Source organism: Cygnus olor, chromosome 1 (assembly GCF_009769625.2).
Source record: "Cygnus olor isolate bCygOlo1 chromosome 1, bCygOlo1.pri.v2, whole genome shotgun sequence".
Taxonomy (NCBI): Eukaryota; Metazoa; Chordata; class Aves; order Anseriformes; family Anatidae; genus Cygnus; species Cygnus olor.
The window spans coordinates 99,709,813-99,718,526 of record NC_049169.1 but is presented as its reverse complement, the minus strand read 5'-3'; positions in this window follow the sequence as shown (position 1 = coordinate 99,718,526).

Below are 8,714 nucleotides of genomic sequence, written 5' to 3'. Positions count from 1 at the left end.
GGAACACAGTCCCCAGCATCTATGAAAGACAAATCCTTTGGTCTTTGTTCTTTTCTCATTGTCTGCTGCTACTTTTGCCTGGAATCATATGGAGGTATTCAGGCCTACAGTGACAGTATTTTCCTTACAGCAGTTGTGGGGATGTGGGGATGAGCAGAGAGCGTCTGACTCTGACACTGACAGATCTCACACTGCTCACAGGGAGATGCCCAAATGTTACAAAGATGAACCATATGGGCAGCCCCAGCACTTGAGACCATTAATAGGAATTTTTAAGCAACTGTGATTGATGGGGTAGCTCTTACAAGTCTAAGATCAATGAAAACGCAACTTGATCTTTTGAACTCAACTCCTTAATTTTTTTGTTCCTTTTTCTGCAGAGAATCCCATAAAACCATTTCTATGCAGACAAAAGCTGTCTGGGACACTTCATGTGGATTTGTCATGCATTTTCCTTTTGCTCCCCCCCCACCTCCATCCTGTTTGCAGTTTCACATGCAGTTTGCTTTTGAGTCTTTCTCCATGATTTTTACAGGTATTTCAAGATCAGATTTTTCTGTACTTGTGATTGGATATTGTCTTGATTCATTTGAGACTTATTATTTTTTCTTTCTTGTCAATTTAATTAATTTACCCCTCATTATAACCTAAACACCAGGGAGGAAAAAATAGTAGAAAAAAAAAAAAAAAAGAAAAGCAGAAGTCATCAGGTACAGAGAAAAGGATGAACAACTTTCAGGAGAAAATGGGGAACCCAAGAAAGGAACAAGAAAGAGGACACACCCTCTAAACATATCTAACGAGTCTTGAATTACCTGATATTGATATTATCCCCTCAGGATTTGCTGACACAAATCCACATTATCCAGAATGGCTTCGTCTTTCAGCATTATCTATCAGGCACTCAACTAACAGAGCAGTCATTCCCAGTAACTTTGTATTGAGCTGGTCCTCACCAAGATGGCAATAGTCTTCCAACAGCCAGATGCTCCCAGAAATGAAAGCCCCCAAGAGTTTGGCAGGCTGCTTATAGATACAGGAGAATGAGCCTGGAAAGGTAGAGGGAAGAGGCAGGTTCTTGGAAAGCCAGGCAGGGAATTAGGGAGGGGAGTGAGAGTGGCATGGAGAGCTGTTGTTAGCTATAGTCACAGCTGGGGATTAACAAGAGAGCCCAGGGTGTATGAGGGAAGAGTACAACAGTAAGGAAATTTGTGGAATAGGCTAAGGAGGAACTTTGAAGGGGTACGGAGGGATGCAGTATGAGCAGGGGAAAAGCATGGAGACAAAGCAGCAACTCCTCTCTCTCCAGGGAAGAAAAGAACAGGAAATGGAGCCCTTGTTTTATGTGGGATTGACAGATGTATTTTGATCTTGAAACAACCACATACAAGTCAGAAGCTGGGAAATTGTCCCTTTGGGCAAGAAAATGAAGAAATAGGGGAAAGCAATGAAAGCTGTGTGTTAGTTACATGACGCTTAAACCAATGTCAGTGCAAAGGGGATTTGGAGAAGGATTTGTAGGGCTGGTACAGACTCCTGGAGTAGTAGTGCCTGAGGTGGGACATTTCTTCCCCTCCCCTGACTAGCTGTGGGCCCACACAGCTTAGTGCATGGCTCAGAGTAGGCAAGTTCTAGCACAGTTTTGGGACAGGGCAGGAAGAGTGATTATCTGTCTCCAGAAGTTCCTGTTTGAATGCATTTTCAAGAGCGCACCAACCCTTAGCTGAGTAACACTTTACTAATAGTAAAATGGGGAGGACTTTTTTGCTTGACTGCTTGGCAGTGGAAGAGACAGGCCCAGCACGCTCCTTGAGCTCCTACAGACTTCTGGGAGAGGGATAAGCAGCTGCTAAGCAATGGAAAGTATGTGTGCACTCTCCAGACCTCAAGCACCCCAAAGTGTTCAAGCACTTTGTTACCTTCTGGTAGTAGGCACACATCCAGTTGCTGTTGTGTGTAGCCTGGATACTTTTGTCTTTAGAGGAGGTCTTCAGTGGTGTCACACAGATCATTGGGTGAGTGACTGCCAGAGTTATCCTTTTTTAGCTTCTGGAGAACCCAAACGTCTATTTTGCAGTTCATACGTGACAATGTGGTATCCACAGAGATGCACTCACACTAGACAGGTTCTTTCATTAAAAGCCTTAATGTTTGCAAAATGCAACACTCCCTCACTAAAAATATTACATTCATTTAGCTGATGGTAATGACTCAGACATGCCTTAGGCTCTGCAGTGTGCCAGTAACAATGCTACTAACCTGAGTGGTTTGGACTGTAGAGTCTTTTCTTTGTAAATAATACATGTGATTAACACTTCCCTTAAAAATGGTCAGCGGAGCAGTGAGACATTCCATGCTGGCAGTGTTAAAAATTGGAGTTGTGTCTCCAAGGAGCAGAGGCAAGCTAACCAAAGGCAGGGCCAGCTTCTCACATCCACACAGGGCTCTGGCCACACAGCTTGGCCTCACACCCAACCTGGAGTGACAACTTCTAGAAGTGAATGTCGAGCTCAGTCTCCACGACTTTCTCAGATGCTGGCTGCAATTACTGAGGCTGCCAAAAGCCACAAGAAGTCAGCCAGATAGTATCACCACATGCTGGCTAAGCTTGTCTCTTACAAGCATCTACCAACTGGAACTCCTTTCATTGCCACCCTGCTGCTTTTCCAGGCCAACTACAGCGCAGGGCTGAGCTTTAACAAGAGACCCAAAAAAAGTAGTCATTGGCCCAGCTCACCTCCCTTTTCAGTTTGCCTCAGCTGGGCACTCCCTTCCCCAGGTGAATATTTGCGTTATTGAAACAGCAGCCTGGTCTTGCAGAACCTTTGTCACTGGTCACATAAAGGTTTTCCTCACCGTGAGCATTAGGGAAAGACTAAATGATTGCAGGGAAGTTCTTTTCAGCCTTGGTCTCTACTAGCTTCTGCTTTTTTCTTTCTTTCCTATCATCTGTTCTGATTCTAAAACTCCCTTGAAAATGACACTGACTCTTCCAGTTATAGTTGCTGCTCGGGAGCTCAGTCAGCCTTGTTGATCCCTGCTGCAAGTGACAACACTTCTCACTGTCTTTTATATATCAGCTTAACAGCCTGATAACAACTGGGCAGGAATGGATATTCCTGGCACTCCGAGAGAGTATACTGTGCAAGGCTTGAAGTAGGGCACTAACTGTATTTTTCTGTCTCTTGATCTTGAGCTGTTACCTTCTGATTGCTTCAAAATTACTCATGAGGTCCATATGTTCCGAATTAAGTCTACAGCTGAACGCTCATGGTGCTATAGATTACTTAAAGGATTTTAGGCAGAATCTTAACTTTTTTTCCGTGTGTCTGCACTCTTCTGAGACATTTTAGCAGGAAGTGAAATGCACATTTGGTGAATTGCTGTCAACTAGCTAAATATGGGTCCTGGTGTGCAAACAGCTACTGCACGTCTGGAATAAACAGCACTTTCTCAAGGCAGCAGCAGCTCCATCTGACAAGAATGTAGGTGACACTCAAAAAGCAAAAAGTACAAGTCTTGGTTTCTCTGTTCCCACTGCCCTAAAAACCTGACCTACCTACTGGTTTTGGGAGCTGCACTGTTGGTCTGAAAGTCACTCTTGCACCTCAGAATTTTCTGTGCAAAAAAACTTTCTACTCTTCCCTAGGTCTTCAATTTCTTATGTTTGATGCCCCAGTATTCCCAATGGGTGTTCAAAATGCCTCTAGCCCTTGCACTCTCCATTTCACATTTTGGCAAAGGCTGGAGGGTTTGCCAGTGGTTTTGCCTTCCCAGCATGAGCCAAACATGCCTGCCAGATTTCTCAAGAGGGGATGTAAGATTTTCCGATTTCTAAATAGACCAATGAAGCATAAAAAAATCAAAACAAAAAATGAACGTGTTTTATGAAAGGATTCTCTGTTGTCAAGGAAGGAGGGCTGGCAAACACCTGAAGGCACCGAGAACTTTTCTCCTCTGTGACCTGAGGCTCTCGGGAAGTGATCTTTACCAGCCGGGAGACAGAGGAATGCAGTGGTGCCAAACTTCCCCTCCTCGTGTTGTGGACAGCTTAATGGAAAAAACTGTAAATATTGCAGAATGTTGGGAATTGTTACTACAGATAGAGACATGTACTGTGCATTTATTCTCCATAACTCTTTTTTTTTTCATAACAGTTAACTACTGTACAACAAGGAAAGAAAAGCCAGAGGTGTTGTGGTTACAGGAAGTATATCGTGTCAGTGGATTTGCATAGTATTTAAAAGAGTTAGAGTTACACTGCAGTGACGCAGTTCTACAGCACTTGCTAATTCCCTCTTCTTCCCAAATACTTCCTTCTGGCTCCCACTCTTGTTTGTTTGAACATGGTGATCTCCAAGTCAGAGGCAGGCTTTATATTTGCTGGATTTCTATCCAAAGTTCAGGTTTCACATAGATATCACCCCACGTCCTTACACGTGGCAGCTTGTTACTCTGCAAAGTGCATGATCAGAAGAAACAGAGCCGTTGTATCATTGTCTGCTCTGATTCTGGTACAAGGGCAAGCCTTCCATGAACCGTCCAGCAGCATTGCAGGGATGACCCTGGAAAATTCCCTGGAAATGCCCTTTCCTCTCTCCACCTTGAGAGATGGTTTCAATTGCCCCCCTTTCGTGGCAAATGGGAGTAGAGGTGGTGACATCAGGCCCTTCTTGGCAGCTCCCTTTTCACAAGGAAACATGCATTCAATTAGAGGATTTTAATTAAAATACTTTTCTGTAGCATCCTGTTTCCAGGCCCTGCTGTAAATTTAACTTGACGTTCTCTCATTTAACAGGTGGGTGAGATTATTCTGAGAGCTGCCAGATGGAAGAAAGCAGAAACAGGGCTGGCTGTTGAGATAGAATAATGATGAGAGGAAGAGAGAGAGCAAAAGCAAGGAGTGGGATACATATCTGCTGCATATCTGTCAATATTTACTGTGTAACATGCTATCCCTTTCTGTGATGGTTCTTCACTGCCATATGCGCGTGACTTCTTAAATTTCTTTTGAAGGATAAAGGTTGCAAATCCGGGATCAGCACAGTTGCATTTGGTTTCCTTTCCTGTTGAGTTGGAGCAGTTCAGGAGTAACCACTGAATTACAATTGATGCAAAATTCAAAGTACCCCCATCCTACCCCACAAAAAGAAAGAAAACACGCCTCAGCCTTGGAGTTGGGAAGCAGTGTAGCAGCTGTGAGGCTGCAGCAGTAGCCGTAAGAGTGGGCAGCTTGCTAGAGGTCTGTGCTGTGGCTGCAGCTGTGTCAGCATCAGCCTCCAGATGCAGTGGGTAACAGGATATGGGAGAGAAGAGATTTTTTTCCAGGAGGTTAATACCCAGCAGCTATCAGAAGCAAAGATGAGGAATGTGGAAAGCTGCTGGCTGGGAGTCTGTGAGGTAGAAAGTCTGGTGACAAGCAGTGTCTAGGAAAGAAAATGAAAGGGATCAAAAGAAAAGAGAAAAAGGAGAAGGACATTCCAAGGAGGAGAAACCTCAGAGAACAGGGAAGGAAGAGCTACTGGGGGTAATGGGGCATAGGCAGAAGGCTGAGAAAATCATGAAGGGCACAAGGAGAGGAATAGGGATGAAGGGGAATGAAGACCATTACATTCTCTTTTTACCCTTGAACGCAACAAAACATAAAGGAATTCAAAACCAGACTGCAAATTAATGCAGGATGGTGCCTGCACTGATCTCCTTCCACTGTGCTGTGGAGGACTGTAGCAGCCTGACCTATCCACTGCATGCTGTGTACCTCCAGAGCACAGCACAGCAGATATTATCTGAGCCAGTACAGAGATATGGTGCAAGCAAAGAGGGTATTTTAAATCCACAGAGGCATTGGGCACTGCTGTCCTAACTTACAGCAGTAGTGCATCTAGTCTCACTCTTGCATTGGTGGCCTGGACAAACTGCTTTCAAAATTGACTTTTGCAGAAGAAGGCTTAGCAGTTAAGGTGCTTCTGGGCAAAATAATAATAATAATAATAATAATAATAATAAAAAATCCTGGCAATCTCCGCTTTTCTTTTTTTTTTTCATTTGGTAAAGGCTGGTATAGGCTCCAACTTCAGAGGTCTGTAGCATTCAAAACTATTGATTATCTACTTAGATTTGCTGTTCTAACTCTAAAGGCCCACTGAGTGAATCCACAGTCTGTGTGAGTTGGTTGTTAAATTGATAAACTTGAAATTGCGCAGGTAAGCACTACAAGTCCTTATGGTTTCCCCACAAGTAATAGGATTTCAGCCAGAGATATGGTAAGTCCAGCAAGGACACAAGAATATTTTGCGGAGATGCAATCCCATAAAGACCTTTCCCTAGCATGGAACAGAAAAATACATGAGCATATTACACCTACATTTCTGATTAGATTTTGCAGTATCATTGGCAAGTACAGCTTTGCTTTAGTTTAGCAAACTGAAATATTTTGATAGAGACCAAAACCAAAACAGATGTTTTAAATTCTCCAAACAGGAAAAAATCTTGTATAAAATAAAATCCTATTAAAAAAAAAAAAAAAAGATAATTGTTTTTCATTGAAAATTGGTTCAGTGGAAGGTTTTCCACCAACAGCCACAGCCTAGACATTGGTACAAACTGAAGCTTACATCAGAAAGTTCCCACACAAAATCAAGTGCTTTGGCCAGCAAACATTTTTATCAGTCATGATGTAATCACTGTCTAAAAAGAGATGTTAATTTTTTCCAACAGGATCTGCTCTCCATTTTATTGCACCAATGGTCTTTAATTGCATCACTATCCTTTAATTCTTTACCAGTCATGTCTCATACAAGTCTTTCCATATTTTCCCTGGGACTGATTCCAGGCTAATGTGCCTGTGTTTGCTTGAGCAATCCTATTTATCCTCTTGAACACAGGAACAACAACTAGCTTTTTTTATAGTCATCTGGAGCTGTCTCAGTGTTCCAGGACATGTGAAATATTAACAGGAATTGCTCAGAGTGCTTTTCAGCAAATTTCCTCTAAGCTTCCTGGTAAAACGTACCTGGTCTGTGGACCTTAAAATGTTTAATTTTAGTAATTGTTTAAAACCTTCCGAAGTTACTCTGGAAAGTATTTTTGGAGATTCACAAGGAAGAATGGCCCACCTGGCTGGCTGCTGAGACCTCCTCTTTATCTCTGATTTGCTACATGTTGCCCAGATATTTTTGCATGAAGTCCCACAATTTAAGCCTGACCAAAGCTAAGGACAAGCCTCAGACAACATCTGTGCCAGTATTTCTGTGGTAGCCAGGAACTGATCTACACACACAGGTGACAGCCCTGCAAAGGGCACTCTGTACTGCAGAAGAAGTTAAGACCCTCTCCAAATCTATGCCAGTGTGATCTTAACAAAGTCCTGTTTGCACCTCAAGTCAGAGCTGTGATCTTGAGCAAAGTGGCACAAGACATACCTAGGCATCTAAAGCAGAAGTGCTTTGGAGGAGAGATCACTTCTCACTCAAAGAGTAGTATTTGACTCTAGGTTGTTTCTCAAGCTTTATGAAAAAGCAAAGCAGGAAAATGTTACTTCTTCCCCAAAAGCCAGAAATTACACCAGTCACACCAGAACATGTCTGGTCAGCTAAACACTGAGGAAAGCTTTGTTAAACCCTGGAGTGAAAGTAAGAATTTTCCAACACTTCTAAGTTTCCCCAGAATACCAAGATTTGTGAAGAGTATGATTCAGGAAGCTCCTAAACTACTTCAAGAATCTTCATTGTCTAATGTAAGTAATTTCTGTCTTGCACCCTCTTTTGCTACAGATGGCAAACTTTTTACTCCATATATATATCATATTTAATAAAACCTGTTCCCTGCTTTTTCTCTGTGGAACTGAAATACAAAGGGAACTGAACACCTTTGACTTTCCAGTTTTGCTGTTAAAACTACCCAAATGAGACTAAGGGTTTCTTTTCCTTCCTTCCTTTATTTATTTTTTCCTAATATATTTTTAAATATTCTCTTTAAGGCCACTGGTCATTGACTTATCTTTCACATATTTTTAATGTATAAATTATCTTAATCACCAGCTACTTCCTACACTTTCTTCATGTGACAGCTTGTTGTTTCATCACTACTTTCAGACAGCCTTTTAAGCAGCCTGACTTCCATTCAGCTATATTTCCATCCATATCCAACAAAGTAGCATTTTATGGATGCACACAAAGATGTGAACATTTATCTAGTAAGAGATCCACAAAAGACTCCAAAGCTTAGCTAGGCTTTTCCATGTTTTCTAATCAGGAATACTGACAAGCATTGGAAAATGGCTCTTCGAGTTTTAAATAAAAGTTTAATTACTGTTTCATGTGATTCTGTTCACACATAACAAATACACTTTTACAGTCATTGGTGTTCAGGCAACCAGTAACCCTTAGGTTAGTTATTAACTCATGGTCCAGCACAAAAGTTGGTACTGAGTTACCTCATTCCAGATGCAGGTTAGTGTGTGTAAAGAAATTACCACTTATTATTTTTAGAAGCTCTCAGAAGCTTTGTCAGTAGTAACATGAGTAGCCCAGCAAACGCTCCCTAGGTTCTTCTCAGCCAGATGTCTGTCATTCTCTGTCCTTAGTGAACCTAGTTAGACATTTAGCCTACATACATTCAAATTTTGTGATTCTGAATCAACAGTGACTCTGGAGGACATACAGATTCTCTGGTGTCTGGAAACACAGTCTCTTGTCTGCTATCCCTGCTGTACA